Genomic DNA, 21315 nt, shown 5'->3' with positions numbered 1-21315 from the left:
AGAGGGTTACTGTAAAGATTACATTATATAATGTATATGTAGAACCTGCCAGATAATTATAATAATAACTAACATATATAGCTCTTACTCATGCCAGGCTCTGTTCCTTATACATCATCAGTTCAGTCAATCAGTCATGTCCAACTCTTTGCAACCCCATGGACTGCAGCATGCTGGGCCTCTCATAGCCAACTCCTGGAGTTTACTCAAACTCATGTCCATTGAGTTGGTGATGCCATCCAGCCATTGTATCCTCTGTCATCCCCTTCTTTCCTGCCTTCAGTCTTTCCCACCATCAGGGTCTTTTCCAATGAATCAGTTCTATGCTTCAGATAGCCAAAGTATTGGAGTTTCAGCTTCAGCATCAGTTTTTCCAGTGAATATTCAGGACTGATTTCCTTTAGGATGGACTGGTTCGATCTCCTTGCAGTCCAAGGGACTCTCAAGAGTCTTCTCGAACACAACAGTTCAAAAGCATCAATTCTTTTCTGTGCTCGACTTTCTTTACACTCCAACTGTCACATCCATACATGACTACTGGAAAAACCATAGCTTTGACTAGATGAACCTTTGTTGACAAAGTAATGTGTCTGCTTTTTAATATGCTGTCTAGGTTGGTCATAACTTTTCTTCCAAGGAGCAAGCGTCTTAATTTCATGGCTGCAGTCACCATCTGCAGTGATTCTGAACCCCCCCCCCCCCCAAATAAAGTCTCTCAGTGTTTCCACTGTTTCCCCATCTATTTGCCATGAAGTGATGGGACCAGATGCTATGATCTTAGTTTTCTGAATGTTCAGCTTTAAGCCAACTTTTTCACTCTCCTCTTTCACTTTCATCAAGAGAATCTTTAGTTCTTCTTCATCTTCTGCCATAAGGGTCATGTCATCTGCATATCTGAGGTTATTGATATTTCTCCCAGCAATCTTGATTCCAGCTTGTGCTTCATCCAGCCCAGCATTTCTCATGATGTACTCTGCATTGAAGTTAAATAAGCAGGGTGACAATATACAGCCTGTCATACTCCTTTCTCGATTAGGAACCAGTCTGTTGTTCCATGTCCAGTTCTAATTGTTGCTTCCTGACCTGCATACAGATTTCTCAAGAGGCAGGTCAGGTAGTCTGGTATTCCCTTCTCTTTAAGAATTTTCCAGAATTTGTTGTGGCCCACACAATCAAAGGCTTTGGCATAGTCAATAAAACAGAAGTAGATATTTTTCTGGAACTCTCTTGCTTTTTCAATGATCCAACGGATGGTGGTAATTTGATCTCTGGTTCCTGAATCCAGCTTGAACATCTGGAAGTTCACGGTTCATGTACTGTTGAAGCCTGGCTTGGAGAATTTTGAGCATTACTTTGCTAATGTGTGAGATGAGTGCAATTGTGCAGTAGTTTGAGCATTCTTTGGCATTGCCTTTCTTTGGGATTGGAATGAAAACTGACCTTTTCCAGTCTGTGGCCACTGCTGACTTTTCCAAATTTGCTGGCATGTCCAGTGCAGCACTGTCACAGCATCATCCTTTAGGATTTGAAATAACTCAACTAGAATTCCATCACCTCCATCAGCTTTGTTCATAGTGTTGCTTCTTAAGGCCCACTTGACTTCACATTCCAGGATGTCTGACTCTAGGTTGTGGTCACACCATCGTGATTATCTGGGTCATGAAGATCTTTTTTGTACAGTTCTTCTGTGTATTCTTGCCACCTCTTCTTAATATCTTCTGCTTCTTTTAGGTTCATACCATTTCTGCCCTTTACTGTGCCCATCTTTGCATGAAATGTTCCCTTGTTATCTCTGATTTTCTTGAAGAGATCTCTAGATTTTTCCCATTCTATTGTTTTCCTCTATTTCTTTGCATTGATCACTGAGGAAATCTTATCTCTCCTTGCTATTCCTTGGAACTCTATATTCAAATGGGAATATCTTTCCTTTTCTCCTTTGTCTTTTGCTTCTCTTCTATTCACAGCTATTTGTAAAGCCTCCTCAGATGACCATTTTGCCTTTTTGCATTTCTTTTTCTTAGGGATGGTCTTGATCACTGCCTTCTGTACAATGTCATGAACCTCTGTCCATAGTTCTTCAGGCACTCTTATCAGATCTAACCCCTTGAATCTATTTGTCACTTCCACTATATAATCATAAGGGATTTGATTCAGACTTAAATTGAAGAAAGTAGGGAAAACCACTAGACCATTCAGATATGACCTACACATCATATACTTTGCTTAATCCTCACAGTCCTATAAAGTAGTTCTAATATTATCCCTATTTAATAAAAAATTAGGTCAAAAGAGGCCATGTCCCAAGATCACAGCTGTTAAGGAGTGGAGCTGGGATTTCAACCCCAAGAAGACTTGCTTCCTACGCATTTGTGCCCAGCCAACAGTGGCTGTTATTTTTATGTTTCATAATTGGCCATATCACCATTCTGAAACTGCCTTTTTTTTTTCTGTAATTACTGTTTTATTTATTTATTTTATTTATTTTTATTAGTTGGAGGCTAAATACTTTACAATATTGTAGTGGTTTTTGCCATACATTGACATGAATCAGCCATGGATTTATGTGTGTTCCCCATCCCAATACCTCCTGCCGCCTCCCTCTCCATCCCATCCCTCTGGGTCTTCCCAGTGCACCAGCCCTGAGCACTTGTCTCATGTATCCAACCTGGGCTGGTGGTCTGTTTCACCCTTGATAGTATACTTGTGAAACTGCCTTTTGAAAGTGTCACTGGCTCCCTCCTTTTTCCTGCCATTGTGGGATGTGTGGTTGATTCTGTTCTTCTCACAAGACTTTCAGGATCAAGTAATTCCTGGCCAAGAAACAAAAGCAGAACTGTCCAATCCCCCAGTGGATTCTAATAGGAAAAACTGGTCTTAAAACCAGGTACAACTCTAAGAGGAGACTGTGGAGAAGAACAAGCTGGGTCTGTATGCACTTGCATACACTTCTTACCACATCAAGATGAAAACATCACCACTATCTGGAGAATTGGACATTTTGTGAGGTAGGGGAGGGATATTATTTTTCTTTTTGTTTCTTTGCCTCTGTACTAGTAGGTTCAGTAATAAATGTGTGAAACCTCTAGTTTAGGAAAAAAGAAAGTGTCAATGACCTCCTCATTTTTGACACCTCTGAAATCTGTTGTCCAGCTTCTGTTTATTTAGACTTTAGCTCACTGACTTCCACAGCTCGGACACACACACACACACACACACACACACACACACACACACACACACACACAAACACTCCTCAGCTCCCTTCTCAAGGGAGCAGCCCCTTTAAGCTCAGTCTGAGGGAACCAGCCCTAGCGGGAGTCACAGTGCTTGAAGCACAGACAACCCTAGCTCCCCCCACATCCCAGGGCATGCCTTGTACAGGCTGAGCACTTCTGTTTCTGCTGCAGCCAGCCATGTGTTTCAATATAAGTAGGGAGCAGTAGGACAGGAAATTGTTGCCAGGACCCTGGGAGGCAGAACCCACAGTGTGTGGCACCTATCTATGAAGTGAAGTGAAAATTTCTCAGTCATGTCTGACTCTTTGCCACCCCAGGAACTATACAGTCCTTGGAATTCTCCAGGACTGAATCAATATTCATCAGAATGAGTAGACTTTCCCTTCTTCAGGGGATCTTCCCAACCCAGGAATCGAAACCAGGTCTCCTGCATTGCAGGCAGATTTTTTACCAGCTGAGCTGCCAGGGAGGCCCAAGAATACTGGAGTGGGTAGCCTATCCCTTCTCCAGCAGATCTTCCCAATCCAAGCATCAAACCAGGGTCTCCTGCATCACAGGCAGATTCTTTACCAACTGAGCTATCAGGGAAGCCATGGGAGGAGACAAACGCTACAGAGAGGAAAGAGTTAAACATGATGCCACTGTTTTCAGCATGGGGAAGGGTCATTTTAGAGAATATATGTTGGAGAGATTAAGAGCATAGGGTCTGAAATCAGGTTGTAGTCTAGCACTGCCACCGAGATTTTTCACCTTGAACAGGTTACTTAACCTCTCTGGGCCTCAGTTTCCTTATCTGTAAAGTGGGAGTTCTAGTTAGTACTTAACAACTTGAGATTAAGTCTGCTGTGAAAGAAAATCCCAAATAACAGTGGCTTAAATGAGGTATATTTTTATTTCTTTTCGCATAAAGTAAGCTGGGAGTTAAACCTTGCATGTACTGCTGGTCTGGCAGGGCACGTGGCACCCACCCAGACTCCTGCCCTTGTGCTGCCCATTAAGTGTCGTTTCCATTCCCAAGGCACCTCATGGACCAAGATGGCTGCTGTAGCTCCAACATTTATGGGCAGATAGAAGGAGATAAAAATGAAAGGTTCCTTTCTTGAAGAAGACTTTCTGGCAAACCCATACAGTATATTGTTAACTGCAATTTATCACGTAGCCACATCTAGCTACAAAGGAAGATAAGAAATGCAGTTCTTGAACAGGGCAGCCACAGGCTCAGGTCGGTACCAGGATGCTATCCTTATGGCACATGAAGAGCATGTAGACAGGTAGTAATCCACAATCTTGTTCTTTATAGAGTGTTGAAAGAAGTGAGGTACATACAGACTGAAAGTTCAGCAAATGTAAGTGCTCACGATGAATATTGTAACTTACAACAATGATGCCAAGAGGTGAGGGAGTCAGGAAGTAGATCCAGGCGGTGGATTTTGAGGAAAGCCAATTGTGACCCCCACCAAGGCTGACCTGTGGGCTGGGAGAGATGAGATTGTAAGGATAAGATGGGAACACGGAGTGGCCTGGTTGACACCCTTCCTGTATCTTCTCCCAAGGGCTGTGATGGTCTTCCAGTATGATGCTAAGCCCCAGATCCTTGCCTGCTTGCTCCTCCATTCTCAGGCCACTGTAGTTTCCATTGTGAAGTTTCCACAGGCTGTGGTGAAAAAAGCACATCTGGATTGGGATCAGTAAGAATTTTAATTAGAAATGGAAATGAAAGCTCATGTCAAAGTACTACATTCTTCCAGCCTACTGATAATTTCTGGCAGGGTTAAAAATAGCAGACATTACCCTTTGAGGGTGATGAGGAAAGGGCTGGTTTTTGTTGTTGTTGTTTGTTTGCTTTTAAGTGGATTCAAAATTTATAACAGTGATTTTAAATACAGTAAGTCATCATAGATTCTTTTGGTCTTTCATCTTCTTCTAGGTATGTGTGTGACTTCTGGTGACCCCTCAGTATTTTGATTTGAAACTTGATCAAGTGTGTGATATAGCTATCATACCAGGTTAATGAGTGGGGGGAAATATCCCATAATTGATTTTTTTATGTGAAGGACTGTTGATTGGCTTTTTGAAAGAAGAATTTTATTTAGAGGGCTCTATATTTTAATGAATAGTGATAATTCTTGCTTTCAGTGGAGGCCCAAAACTTAAACTCTTAGACTCAGGCGGTCCTCCTCACACAGGTACAGAAAACCTGGCCTTGATCATGATGTGGGTTGAATTGGGCCCCTAAAATTTCATATGCTGAAGTCCCAACCCTCCATACTCAGAATGTGACCTTATTTGGAAACAGGGACATTGCACTTGTAATTAGTTGAGATGAAATCATACTAGAGTAGGGTGGATGCCTAATTTTGTTTAACTAGTAAAATTCCCTGGTGGCTCAGATGGTAAAGAATCTACCTGCAATGTGGGAGACCTGGGTTCAATTCCAGGGTCAGGAAGGTCCCCTGGAGGAGGGCATGGCAACCCACTCCAGTATTCTTGCCTGGAGAATTCTGTGGACAGAGGAGCCTGGTGGGCTACAGTCCATGGGTCACAAAGAGTGACATTTATTAAAAAAAAAAGGGGGGGAATTTGGATACAGACACACCCAGAGAGAATGCCATGTGAAGATTGGAGCCGTGCTGCCACAAGCCAAGGAACCACCAGAAGCTGCAAAAGAGGCTTGAGTAGATCCTTCTCTAGCACCTTCAGAGGCAGCATGGCTCTGCTCATCTTAAATCTTGATCCCAGACTTCTAGGCTCCAGAACTGAGAGAATAAATATCAGTTTGTGGTACTTTGTTACAGCAGCCCTAGGAAACCAATATAGCCCATGACTTGGTGGTTGAAAGTCGAGTGAAAGTGTTAGTCACTCAGTCGTGTCCAACTCTTTGTGACCCCACAGACTGTAGCCCACCAGGCTCCTCTGTCCATGGAATTCTCCAGGCAAGAATACTGGAGTGGGTGGCCATGCCCTCCTCCAGGGGGTCTTCCCGACCCAGGGATGGAACCCAGGTCTCCTGCATTGCAGGCGGATTCTTTACCATCTGAGCCAGCAGGGGAGCTTGGTTTTGTGGTTCCATGTCTTCAAGTCATTTGATCTCTCCAGGCCTCTGCTTCCTAAGTGGTGGGTGAGGATAGCAACGTCTACCCATCTACCAGTGAGGGTAATGTAAAATCCTTTAGTACACACAACCTCAAGTATTAGTATTACACCACAGAGTCATAGTGTATTTTCTTCCTTTACTTTCCTTCCTCCCTTTTTTCCCTTTCCTTTTTTTTTTTTTTTAATGTCTCAAATGTTAAGGGTTTGTGTTAAATTCCTCTTCCCAAGCCTACTGACTAATAGTAAAAGAGGGATGCTTTTGTACTTGTCAATGATTTGCTGGCCTTTATTGAGAACTTCAAGAACAAAATATGCTTTTTGCTCTAAGATTTCATGGTCACATATGCCTCTCTGAGAGAAACAACTTAGAATAGAAAGAGATGACCAACTGGTGTCATCGTGCATCCCAGCACTAACCACCAGATCACCTTTCTAGAATACTGTATTAGAAGGATTCAGAGGCCACATCCAGGATAGAGGATCATGATCACTTAGTGATATTTGCTGTGAACCTGAACTGGGTAACTTGTACCACTGTATATCTTTTTAATTATGACCAGGCTGTCTGCTATGTGAAAATCTTTGTTCTTGGCAAAACTCATTCCACCAAGGAAAGCAAAGAAAGTTTACCCTCAACTAAATAAGATGTAGCATAAAAGATACTTGAGAGTTAAAATTAGTTGAATAAATTTGGAATTGTGTGTGTGAGAAGTACAGATATTAATCATAAGGAATTATTTAAAGATTGTCATGTGTCACAGTGAAATGGATTTTATATGCATTGTTTCCGTGACTCCTCACTGCTGCCATGTGAGGCAGGTTACTACTCAGATCCAGGGCTGAGCGCCATAAGAATTAAGTGACCAGCCTGTGCTCTCACAGCTGGACCTACTAGAAACTAGCAGAACTAAAATTCAAGCCAAGGTCTGCATCATAGTACAGTATCTCTTCTGAGTCTCATGATGCTGCAGTGTGTATGTGTGTTTAACTGATGTGAAATTCACGTAACATAATATTAACCACTTTAAAGTGAATAATTCAGTGGCATTCGATACATACACGATGTTGTGCAACTACCACTTACACCTAGTTCCAAAACATTTTAATTATTACAAAGGAAGCCCTATACCCACTAAGAAGTTACTCTCTTATTTCCTCCTCCCCTCTAGCCCCTGGCCGATACTAATCTATTTTCTGCCTCTGCTTTCTTGATGAATTTACCTAGACTGGATATTTTATATAAATGGAATCATACTATAGGTGACCTTTTGTGTGTTTTTGAGATTCATTCATGTTGTAGCATATATCAGTATTTCATTACTTTTTAAATGGCTGAATGATACTGTATGTGTGTTTTTGAGGCAGAATGTCAACAGCCACCCCCCTCCCACACACACACCTTTTTCCATGTGGAGATATGAAGAGGACCCATGTCTGGCTGCTCAGATTCCTCCTCTACTTCCCCTTGTCAGTCCATACATGGTGCCAAGGCTGACCAGACTGTTGAAACACCTGTCAAAATCACTCTTCTTCTTCCCCTGTACCCATATAAGTTAGACGTGTTTAGACATGGTCTGCTTTCCATCTTCATGTCCAAGGCCTCTCTAGAGGTGGGAGCCCTAACTAGAGTATAGGGTATGTGGTTTCCCCTATCTCCTCCCAACTTAGGCTGGTAGTTTTGCTATCTGGCTTCTTTTGGGTTCCCAGAATATTCCATCATACAGGTCTCCGATGTTCCTAAGTGATGACTCAGCTTTGTGCTATAATAGGGCAAGAGCTTCCATGTTACTCTCCTTGGTTCTACAACTGCAGTCATTGCAAACCATCCCTCATAAGTCAGCATGATCTTTCTGAAACCCCAAACTGCTCAAGTCATGCCCTCCTCTCAATCATACTGTGGCTTTGCATTACTGAAAGAATACACCAAGGCTCTTCAGTACACTAAGCCATTCAGGATAGACTCTGTCTATGCAATAGCATTTTCTCTTCCATACTCTGCATTTTCTAGCAAAGTTGAATAAGTGGGGCATCCCCTGCCTCTTTAACTTGAATTAGGTCCCCTTTCCCTCGTACTTTCATGTGAGCATGGTACCTTTGACAGACCTTCATAATAAGGAAGGGAGAGCAGCAGGTCAAGCCATTCTGAAATTATTGGTTTGTGTATCTATCTCCCCACTCACATTTTGAGTACCTTGGGAGCAGAGAATGTCTTTCTGTTTTGTATCCTCAATATCTGGCTCAGTTTCTAGCACATGGCAGGAATTCATAAACATAATTTTCTTCTGAAGAAACAAGAACCCTAGAAAGGAGGTGCTATCTTCAAAATATGATGGACAGCATATGATGGACCTGGTTAGAAGTTGGATGTTATGATTCATAATCTTTGAACAGTCTCTTCTAGCCAAAAATATAGCATTAGAAAGATTATGAGAGGTGTAAAAGGTAGTCAGATTCACTCTCCTAACATACATATGGGCTTCCCTGGTGGTAAAGAATCCACCTGCAATGCAGGAAACATGGTTTGGATCCCTGAGTCAGAAAGATTCCCTGGAGAAGGAAATGACAACCCACTCCAGTATTCTCCCTGGAAAATCCCATGGACAGAGGAGCCTTGTGGGCTACAGTCCATGGGGTTGCAAAGAGTTGGACACAACTGAATGACTGAACAGCAACAAACAACATACATATACTTTCCCAAAGCAAAAATAAAATTGCAACAGTCAAAAACATGATAGGATTGGTAAAAGTGAATGATGACAACTACATAGTTGCCTGTGGATTATTTTTTGTTTGTTTTGATTGCTTTGAATATATGGAAATAACATCAAAACAAATCCTTTCCTAAGTACTCTTAGTGGTTATTACCCTCCAACAACTTCTGCCCATTCCTCTCCATTTCCCCTATTCTCTTTCTTCTGACCCCAATCCACTGCTGCTATTCCCACCATCACATCCTTCATCACTTGGTTCAGAAGTCCAGAAAAGGTTGAAGAGGAGCCATTTCTGAACCCAGGATTAAGAGAAAAAGCTGTATTCTCATAGCACATGATGTTTCAGGACCATGGTCAGTGACATGACATTCTACAGAGCTGGCAACTTCCTTTCTTTTTTGTTATTTTAAATTGATGTATGGGCTTCCTAGGTGGTACAGTGGTAAAGAATCTGCCTGCTAGTGTTGGAGATGCAAGACGCTTGGGTTCAATTTCTGGTTTAGGAGGATCCCCTGAAGTAGGAAATGGCAACCCTCTCCAGTATTGCCTGGAGAATGCCATGGACGGAGGAGCCTGGCAGGCTACAGCCCATAGGGTCACAAAGAGTTGGACATGACAGAGCACCACCACCACCACATAGCTGAGTTACAGTATTATATTGGTTTCAGGTATACAACATAGTGATTCAGTTTTTTATAGACTGTACTTCATTTAAAGTTATTACAAAATAATGACTATATTTCCTTGTGCTGTACAATATGTCCTTGTTGGTTATTTATTTTATACATGAGGGTTTGTATTTCTCAATTCCACACCCTACCTTGCCAACTTCCCCCTTTCCTCTTCCCACTGGTAACCTCTACTTTGTTCTCTGTATCTGTTAGTCTGTTTCTTTTTAATATACAGATATTTGGTTTTTTTTTTTTTCATTAGATTCCACATGTGATAGCATAGAGTATTTGTCTTTCCCAGTCTGACTTATTTCACTAAGCATAATACCCCCTAGATCCATCCACATTATTGCAAAAGGCAGAATTTAATTATTTTTTATGGTTTAGTAATATTTCCATATATCTATATATACCACATCTTCTTTATCCACACATAAGTTGATGGACATGTAGGTTGCTTTCTTATATCAGCTATTGTAAATTATACTGCTCTGAACTTTGGAGTGCATGTACCTTTTTGAATTAATGTTTTCATTTTCTTCAGATTATATCCAGGAGTGGAACTGCTGGATCATATCAAATAGTAGTTCTATTTTTAGGTTTTTGAAGAACCACCATATTGTTTTCCATGGTGGCTGCACCAACTTCCTTTCCCATCAGGAGTGTACTGGAGTTCCCATTCCATCTTCACCATTTGTTGTTTGTAGACTTTTTGATGATAGACATTTTGACAGTTGTGAAGTGATATCTCATTGTATTGATTTGCATTTCTCTGATGATTGGCAATGTGTAGCATCATTTTGTGCCTGTTGGCCATCTGCATATCTTCTTTGGCCAAATATCTGTTCAAATCTTCTGCCCATTTTTAAATTGAGGCCTTTTTTAAAAACTGAGTTGTATGAGCTGTTTATATGTTTCAAATATTAACCCCTTATTGGTCATATCATTTGCAAACACTTTCTACCATTCCATTGATTGTCCTTTCATTTTGTTGAGTATTTCCTTTGGAGTGCAAAATGTTTTAAGTTTAATTAGGTCTCTTCTTTATTTTTGCCTTAAAAGACAGATCCAAAAACATATTGCTACAATTTACGTCAAAGAGTGTTCTGTCTATATTCTCTTCTAGGAGTCTTATGATTTCTGGTCTTACATTTAGCTCTTTAGTTTAATTTTAGTTTATTTTTATATATGGTGTGAGAAAATATTCTAATATCTTTTTCTTTACTTTCAACTGGCCAGTTTTCCCAGCACCACTAATTGAAAAGACTGTCTCCACCATTGTATTTTCTTTGTCTTAGATTAGTTAACCATATATGCATGAGTTTATTTCTGGCCTCTCTATTTTGCTCTGTTGATCTATGTGTCTGTTTTTGTGCCAGTACCTTGCTGTTTTGATTACCATAGCTTTTCTGATGTCAGGGAATCTGATGGCTTCAACTTTGTCCTTTTTTTCTCAAGATTGCTTTCTCAATACAGGGTCTTTGGGTATTCTGTATTAATTTTAGGATTATTTGTTCTAGTTCTAGTGAAAAACGCCTTGGGTATTTTGATAGGGATTGCATTAAATCTGCAGATTTCTTTGGGTAGTATGGATATTTTAACAATATTAATTCTTCCAGTCCAAGAACATGGGATGTCTTTGTATCACCTTCAGTTTACTTCATCACTGTTTTATAGTTTTCAGAGTACAGGTCTTTTAAATTTTAATTCTAGGGTATTTTTAAATTCTTTTAAATAAAATTCTAGGGTATTTTATTCTCTTTGATGTGATTTTTAAATCTATTTCCTTGCTTTCTCTTTCTGGTAGTTTATTATTTGTGTGGTGGTGGTTTAGTTGCTAAGTCAGGTCCAACTCTCACAACCCCATGAACTGTAGCCTGCCAGGCCCCTCTGTCCATGGGATTATCCAGGCAAGAATACTGGATTGGGTTGCCATTTTCTTCTCCAGGGAATCTTCCTGACCCAGGTATCAAACCCGGGTCTCCTGCATTGCAGCAGATTCTTTACCAACTGAGCTACAAGAGAACTAATTTTATTTGGGGGATTTTCTATATATAATATCATGTCATCTGCAAACAGTGACATTTCTACTTTTTCCCTTCCAGTTTGGATGTCTTTTATTTATTTATTTGTTCATTTTTGTCTGATTGTTATGGCTAGGACTTCCAATACTGTGCCAAATAGTGGTGGTGAGAACAGGTATCCTTGTCTTGTTCCTGAAAGCAATGGCTTTCAGCTTTTCACCATTAAGAATGATGTTACCTGGGGGTTTGTTTTAAATGACCTTTCTTGTGTTGACATGTGTTTTCCTATTATACCAGCTTTGCGGAGGGCTTTTTGTTTTTTTATCATGAATGAATGTTGGGTTTTGTCAAATGCTTTTTCTGTGTCTGTTGAGATAACCATGTGATTTTTATCCTTTCTTTTGTTAATGTGGTGTATCACATTAATTTGTGAGTATTGTATCCCTGGAATAAATCACTTAATCATGCTGCAGGGTTCTTTTTATATATTGTTGAATTTGACTTGTAAGATTTTGTTGACGATTTTTAACCAGAGATATTGAACTGTAATTTTCTCTTTTTTGTAGTATCTTTGTCTGGTTTCAGTATCAGGGTAATGGTGGCCTCATAGAATAAATTCAGAGGTGTTCCATCTTCTTCAGATTTCTGGAATTATTTGAGAAATATAGGATTAATTCTTCTTCTTCTTTTTTTTTTTTTTTTGTAGAATTCCCCTTTGAAACTGTTAGTTCCTCTCTGATCGTTATTATTCTTTCTTTCTGCTGACTTTGGTCTTTGCTTGTTCTTTTTCTAATTCCATTAGATGGTAGGTTAGGTTTTTTATTCAAGATTTTTCTTGTTTATTGAGATAGGCCTATCTTGCTATAAATTTCCCTTTTCCCACTAGAATAGCTTTCACTGTGTCCCACAGATTCTGGAAATTTCCTTTTAATATAAACATTACCTCACCAAGGCTGCTTAGGGGAATACAAAGGTGTGATGGATGAAAGTGGAAGTGGGGGAGTTTGTGGCCTATGACCTAAACTTTGCTTCCTCCATATAAAATAAAATCAGGGGCACATCTCACAAATAGATGTTAATCTTGGCCACATATGTTAATAGCTTAATACATTCTTCTCATCTATAGGTGTAACTAAAAAGATAATTTAGGATAGTGTTAAGAAATTATTCAATAATTTTGATATTTAAGGATTTTTTGCCTTAAGATGCAAGAGATTTTCCGTCAAGGGGGCTTTTCAAGTTTGTGCTTTTCCAAACAGATAACAATGACAGGCCACATGTAAAAAGAAAAGACCAAAAACATACTGCTAGGGAGGGATGGAAGGAATCTAAATATTGTGACATATTGGAATGGATAAAACCAAAAAGTGCTCTGCTAGGCTGAAGTCACAGTCTCCTGGGATCAAAAGCAAGTAGTGGTGTCTGGGAGTTTGGTTCCTGTGAATAAAAGGACTAAGAGGGCTTCCAGCAATTCATTTGGACTTCTGCTTGAAGCAGTATTTGGGGTGGTTCTCGAGGACTGATAAAAAGAGGCTGGGAAAAGAATGGGGCAGGGGAGGGGTCATATGATTCTGTACTTTGTGGCAGTTTCTTCGATGCTGTTCTCCATCACCTGAGGTAGTGCTGACTGTTCCCTGGGGTGATGGCTTTTAGCCAGCTTCTGACTCAAGGTGGTAGAAGGATATGTAAGCAGCTGGATATATATCTTCTGCTTCCACACGGATGGGCTCTTCTGTATACCTAAAGCAACCATGGAACAGGAGCGCAAAATGCCATTCTACAATGTAGACTGGGGCTAGAGACCCAGAAAAGACACAGCCCTACAGTTATTAGCCTATGGGGGCAGACACAGAGGAAGTGAGAGAGGAAACAAAACCCTTCTCCTCCTCAAGGTGAGCCTGCCAACTGCTATTTCAAAGCATGTAAAAAACCTAAGGCTGAGAAGACAACAAATGAAACAAATTCAGTTGAAATGAAATTGACTTCATCGAACAATCTGAAGGAGTGATATAAGTAACTATTAACTATAAGAAGGAGAACTATTTGGGATAAAACATGTAAAAACCAAACAGTCATAAAAATGGCAGGCAGTGTTTGATGCATGGTTATGGCATGCATAGGTTCTTGTGCTCAAAGTGAGGATAAAACTACTGAAAAATTTATAGTTAAGCAAATATGTTAACATGCAGGATAATATTAATAAAGTATAGAAAAATAGTGTCTAGTTTCTAAATCAACAGAAGGAAAAAAGAGGTTTATAGAAAACTTTATTAATCCAACAGGACAGGAAATGAGAAAGAATTAGAGGGAAAAGGTGCTAAAAAGAGATTTCTACCTATGTGAATTATTGAATTGTGCTATTGAATTAGCAGACAGTTTTCCCCAGGATCTCTAGTCCACAAGCAGTGATGCTTAACAACAGAGTGAGTGGGGGTAGGGGGTTGATTTGTATTGTTCATTGATTTTACTGATTTCCATGGTATAAATACTCCTACCATGACCAGTTTCAAGATAGCAATGTAACATCAGTCAGTTCACAAAATCCTTGAAAATGTAACAGTAATACGTAGGGAGCTTGTGCTTGCTGACTTTAGCATACTGCTGTTTATTTGGGAAAGACAGGCTTTTTTCCATGGTCTTCATACTATATATAATTTTGACAACAGAATAAAGATTTAGAAAACCCAGATTCTCTGCATTACTTCTCTAACTGAAATCATGTAGAAATTTATTGGGAAACCAAGGAGTTGGTGGCATTCTGTTTTTAGAGTATTTATCATATGGTTATGGAAGGCTAGTAATTTATGATCCTTGCTAGAAAAGCCAGATTGATTCAGAGATAAATGTCCTCAGCACAATAGAATTTATATCATCCACATGATAATTGACCACTGTGTCATACATTCAATCATTCATCTCATTATCTGATAAAATGAGCCAGGAGTCTAATATGTATGTGATTTATTAATGCACACTAGTGTGAAACCCATGACCCATCTAACCTGTTACCTGTCCTTGGCAACGTAGTATACAGTTGTCTACGTCCAGTAATAGGATTCCACAAGGAGGATCAACAGTGTTTTAAATCCAGACATCTTCTGTTGAATTAGAACACATCAGAGAACTACTAGAGCTGTTACTCTCTCTTCCTTCTCTCTTTCCCTCAGGCATATGTTCCTACTCTTTTTACTTTTTTTTTTTCTTTTTTGAGCACAAGTAGTTTGTCCTAGAGCAGGGTGGGTGGTTAAATGGCCTGAGATAGCCTATCATGTCACTGATTTGCTGCTATGAGTATATTTAGGGACATAGTCATTCTGCATCACCTGTCTGTGCTTGTCACTGAGTTAGAGTGGCTTGAAGCTCAGGACACACCAGTACAGAGCAGGCAAGTGACACATCCACTGTAGAAAGAATAAGGAAAATTAAAAAGGAAAACAGAAAGCTAACCATTTAGAAACTTATGCGTGGAGTTAGATCACTAACAGTGGGAATAGAAGCTATCCACACTCCCCACCCCCACTTTCTTTATCAATCCCCAAGAACATTTGTTCCCTGCAGTGTCTATGTGTCTATGCTTTGCTTTGCAAGGGTTAATTAGAGGGCCCATTATGCATCAAATTAAAGGCTTGGCTGACTGAGAGTTCCTTTCAGAAAGGATTAGGGTCTCTGATGAGGCTTTGATGTAATAGATGGAGCTGTTCTCCTTCATGTTAATGCAGGGGCCTTAGGGACTCCCCAGGCTCTCTGGCAGTTGATTCCCCTCGCCTAAAAAGAAAAATATTTCATCATACAAAAATTTAGTGCTTGAACAAGACTCTGTATTGGCCTCCCTGGTGTTCATTTTTTGGTCTAAATGCAGAGGCACAGCACTAACTGGCTTCCTTGGGTGACCAGTTCCTCAGGAAGAACTGTCTCTCCCAAGAGCAAAAGGAGCAATCTCGTTGGCTTTGTAGATCATCGCCTAGGAAAGTTCTTTTTTGTCAGAAACTGGGCAGAGAGATGGCAGGTGACAGGGTTGGTAGTGGTTTGTATCCTCACAAACAGGAACCAAGGCAGCCAATAGCTGCGCAAAATCCTTATTTGCATAAGACATTTACAACTACCTTTTTTTGGCCTTGCTGCAAGGCATGCAGGATCTTACTTTCCCAGCCTGGGATGGAGCCCTGCCCCCTGCAGTGCAAGCACAGGGATCTTAACCATTGGACTGCCAGGGAAATCTTACATAACTACTTATTATCTGACAGTATTTTCTCCAGATTTTCCAATAGTAATTAGGCTGGGCTTCCCTTGTGGCTCAGCTGGTAAAGAATCCACCTGCAATGAGGGAGACCTGAGTTCAATCCCTGGGTTGGGAAGATCCCCTGGAGAAGTGAAAGGCTACCCACTTCAGTATTCTAGCCTGGAGAATTCCATGGACTGTATTGTCCATGGGGTCACAAAAAGTTGGACACGACTAAGCAACTTTCACTTTCACTTTAGCTTGTTAATGAAAACCTGATTTAGCTTATTTTCCCCAAATTGACTGAATATCATCAATAATATTCATACAATTGGCAATCAACCAGAGAAGTATTTAGTCAATTTAAATATTTACCAAAAGAACACATGTAAAAGAAAGGGCACTAAATATGGGTAGACACAATGCCAGCAAGATGACTGAACTAGGCCATTATCTTTCTTCTTAATCTAATCCTCCTCCCACTTCCACTATATACTATGGCCTGCAATTTTAGTTGGAATCATTATTGCCATCATTTAAGAGCAAATGTGACTATCCTATTGTTTTCATGTCACTTATGAAATAAAGCCTTTGACTGTGTGGATCACGGCAAACTGTGGAAAATTCTTAAAGAGATGGGTATACCAGACCACCTTACCTGCCTCTTGAGAAATCTGTATGCAGGTCAAGAAGCAACAGTTAGAACTGGACATGGAACAACAAACTGGCTCCAAGTTGGAAAAGGAGTATGTCAAGGCTGTATATTATCACCCTGCTTATTTAACTTATACAGAGTACATCATGCGAAATACCAGCCCGGATGAAGCACAAGCTGGAATCAACATTGCCAGGAGAAATATCAAAACCTCAGATATGCAGATGACACCACCTTTAGGGCAGAAAGCAAAGAGGAGTGAAAGAGCCTCTTGATGAAAGTGAAAGAGGAGACTGAAAAAGCTGGCTTAAAACTCAACATTCAGAAAACTAAGATCGTGGCTTCTGGTCCCATCATTTCATGGCAAATAGATGGGGAAACAATGGAAACAGTGAGAGTTTATTTTCTTGGGCTCCAAAATGACTGAAGATGGTAACTGCAGCCATGAAATTAAAAGATGCTTGTTCCTTGGAAGAAAGCTATGACCAACCCAGACAGCATACTAAAAAGCAGAGACATTACTTTGCCAACAAAGGTTCGTCTGGTCAAGACTATGGTTTTTCCAGTAGTCATGTATGGATGTGAGAGCTGGACTATAAAGAAAGCTGAGCGACAAGGAATTGATGCTTTTGAACTGTGGTGTTAGAATAGACTCTTGAGAGTCTCTTGGACTGCAAGGAGATCAAACCAATCAATACTAAAGGAAAACAGTCCTGAATATTCTTTGGAAGGACTGATGCCGAAGCTGAAACTCCAATACTTTGGCCACCTGATGCGAAGAACTGATTCATTGGAAAAGACACCGATGCTGCCAAAGATTGAAGGCAGGAGAAGAGGGGGATATAGAGAATGAGATGGTTGGATGGCATCACCAACTCAATGGACATGTGTTTAAGCAAGCTCTGGGAGTTGGTGATGGACAGGGAAGCCTGGCATGCTGCAGTTCATGGGCTCGCAGAGTCAAACATGACTGAGTGACTGAACTGAACTGATGTGATGTTCCAGTCCTTTTCCCACCTTTCCCAATCTCCTCTCCTCCTGACTTTTGAGTTGCTTTTTATTGATAGGCTAAATTTTTTTAGCCATCTCCATCTTCTTTCCTTTCTTTGCAATGAACAGCACATAGTAGCTTGGCACATTGCCTTTCTTCTCCTTGATGGATGTCAGCATCTGGATGCTACATTCAGCATGTGCTGAATCAAGGGACTTAACTGTACAAAAATTCACCTAGCTTCTAGTAGATATAAAGCCTAGATTAAGATCAGAGAATTCTATGTTTCCTTGGCCACCCAGGGAGAATGTTTTTACTTGATGGTTCTTTGATACAAGATATCAGTTGGGATTAAAGCATGTTATTAATATAAGAAACAGCCCTATGAAACCCATGGCCATGTTTATTAGAGGGAAATAATATTCATTACATTATATGAAGTCATTTCTGTGAAAACCCAGGAAAGTCGTAAATCTCTAGTCTCTTTACCAGTCAACAGCAACATCATCTTCATCATCCTTCTTTAAGTAGCTGGTCTGTTTTTATGTAATGAATTTTAAGAATAGAGAACAGACTGCCTTTTCCCTTTCACATTGGCTGCTTGAGAGCCTGGAACCAAATCTGTGGCCACCTCTAACAAAGTGGTTTATTTGGTATTCTAATTCCTATTTTCATTTCCTAATTTCCCCTTTGTTTTGTTTTTCTCTTCTGCTTTTAATTATTTTTATCTTGCCTTACTGCAAGTACCTTTATTTATTTAAACACATGTTGTTGTTAGATGCCTTAAATTATTTCTAGACCAAGATGAAATATTAAAAATAAATTGTATCTGATTGTGGGAATTTAAAATGATGCAGTCACTTTGGAAAATAGTCTTGTGTTCCTCAGAAGCTTAAACATAAAGTTATCATATGATCCAGCAATTCCACTCCTAGGTATATACACCTAGGAGGAAGGAAAACATATGTCCACATACATACTTGTACACAAATGTTCACAGAAGCATTATTCATAGTAGCCAAAAAGTAGAAGCAACCCAAATGCCCCTCAGATGATGGATAGACAAGGTGTGATACATCCTTACAATGGAGCATTATTTAGTAATAAAAAGGAATGTTGTGTTGATACATGCTACAACATGGATGAACTTTGAAAATATTTTGCTAAATGAATGAAGCCAGTTACAAAAGACCACACATATTATATGAAATGTCCAGACTAGGCAATCCATATAAACAGGAAGTAGGTTGGTAGTCACCTGGGACTAAGGAGGTTGAAGGGAAATTGGGAGTGACTGCTAAAGTATATAGAGCTTCATTTGGGGACAATGAAAATGTCCTAAAAATTGATTATCAGTGGTTACAAAACTGTGAGTATGCTATTTGAATTGTATACTTTAAATGAATGTACCCTATGGTATATGAATTATGTCTCATTATGCTATTATAAAAGTGATTTGCAGCAATCAACTGTAAATTTTATGGAGTAGTTTTTGCTGCTTTTCTTACACTTTTAATTTTCACTTTGTGCCAGACATGTGCACTGTAGTTAAATTCACTTATTTGCAGTAGAATCTGTAGACTTGTTTGGAATTGTGAGAGTAAAGATGGCCTTCTCCATAGGATGCAAATAAATACTCTCTCTATTTGGGTCGTTTGACCCACCAGGTAAAGCCTGAGGTTGTTCAGCAGCAAGTTCCAAGCCTGTGGACATAAAGGCTGATATTCTACTTCCATTCTTCCTTGTTTGGGGCTTGTCTTTGTAGACCCTGTCTCCTCTACCTTGTCATCTTATTCTACCTGGTAGTGAAAATAAATGAGCAAAAGTGGTCAGGGAGAAGTAAGAGAATAACTAAAAGATGTGGCATCATTGCAGGCAAGGAAAGAGAATATTTTAAGAAGGAGGAGCAAATCAGTGGTGGTCATCAGTGAACAGAGAATAGAATGAGCAGAGACCATTGAATTGGTAACTTAAAGATCTTTGGTTTTCATCAAGAGAGATTATAATTGAATAGTGAGAGTAAAAAGTAGATTGTTATGTTCACAAAGATTTAGCTATAGGTCTGCCCTTAGATTTAACTTGGTGTAAGAGTCCATTGATGGTTCTTTCTTGTTTCTTTCCATACTCTTGACTTGCCTTCAAGTTCCACAGCTACAGCCATCATTTTTCCCCTCTCATTTCTTTAATTCAGACTGTATGTTTCCTAAATGGATCCCTTCCCTGCCTACTTCCCTCCCTCTAATTTACTTCCTAGTATAGTTCCAGTTTGTTTTTTAAAGTAATTGTGTTATCTTGCTGTTCAAAAAAGCCACTTCAACGTGACTAAGAAAGAAAACTCAAACTCAGTGGTATGATCTTCTAGGCTCTGCATAAGATGTTCCTGGTCTCACCCCATCTATATTACAATTGTATTATTCTATTCTACTCTGTTCCCCATATGAGCCAATGGGCTTCCATTCCTACTGTGTTCTGCACTAGCATGCCCTCTCTTGTATTTCCGGTCAGCATTGCTTTCCTAATTTAAGACCTAAATATCACCTCTCCAGTGAAACACTGTTCACCTAGCTAGAATTGTTTACTTCATCTGAACCACTCTAGTGGTTACACTTTTTAGCCTTGAATTCTTGTTATTGATGTCTATATCCTATTGCTTGTTTTTAAGTTCCATAAAAGTTGACATCTCACTCCAGGCATCTTTTCTTTGAAATACTTGGTACAGTGCCATTCACAGTAAATACCTAGTAAGTGTTTGAATGAATCAATGAATTTAATCTCACTTGGATCTCTGAATGTTTCTTATGTGTAAGTTTGGCATTATCCCAGAAGATAAATTTTGGGGGGAGGCATATATATCTTCTATTTATTTTGTACTCTCCTAGCCCCCCACTCCAGTCTTGGAGTAGTCCTACCTGTAATGGTCATGCACCATGAAACTGATTGTTCTTTTCTCATAGGGAATGGCTGGGTACTGTCCGTTGCCTCTCCTTCCTCGGAAAAAATGCATACAAATAAGAATTATGGATTTAATCCCAGACAACATGGCAAGAAGGATCAAGGGAAAGATTAGAATTCATACATTCCTGGCACTGAAACCTGGACTAAGAAGCAGACCATAATGGTTTGTCAAAATGGAAATTGATTTTTGAATCAAAGAAATTAACCAGACATTCAAAAACAGGAGTGCCCAAAGGCTTGAACTTGAAAATGTCAAAGTTCTTTGCTTTTGCTGAATTGTCAGGGCCTAAAATTCTGTTTCCCCAGAACTTTGAAAATTCTGATTAGGACATCTGTCAAATAGTAATTTAATCCTGAGTGGTGGGAATCACATTGAGAAAAAGTAGTTGATTAATAGGCACATGTTAAATTATTCAAATCTGACTCAAGGAGCCATTGCACTTTAACCTTTTTTTTTATAGCACTCATCCTGCTTGGAATTGGATATGCCATTTTATCCATGCATATGCCATGCTGTCTTCCTCCAATGAACTGACTAACTGTATCCCCACACCTAGTACAGTGGCTGGCCCACAGAGCTGGCATTTATTGAGTGCTTACTATGTACTAGGCACTGAACATTGATCATCTCATTTACTCCCTACAATGACTTTATTACAATTTTACAGATGAAGAAACTGTGGCCCAGAGAATTGAATTAACTTGTGTATCATCATGTACTTATATGAAGTAGTTAGGTTTGATCCTAACCCCTGACTTT

The 21315-nt window shown here is 39.7% G+C and overlaps 1 protein-coding gene across 1 annotated transcript in view; it reads left to right on the top strand.

The window, feature by feature from the left end:
• The window catches only part of MYO3B (myosin IIIB), a 408982-nt gene that overhangs the window by 116274 nt on the left and 271393 nt on the right, over nt 1-21315 (top strand). The gene's annotated exons all lie outside the window — the stretch shown is intronic.

The sequence above is a fragment of the Odocoileus virginianus genome, chromosome 13 (assembly GCF_023699985.2).
Source record: "Odocoileus virginianus isolate 20LAN1187 ecotype Illinois chromosome 13, Ovbor_1.2, whole genome shotgun sequence".
NCBI lineage: Eukaryota > Metazoa > Chordata > Mammalia > Artiodactyla > Cervidae > Odocoileus > Odocoileus virginianus.
Note: the sequence above shows the minus strand (reverse complement) of the source record. Positions and strands in the feature narration are given on the sequence as shown.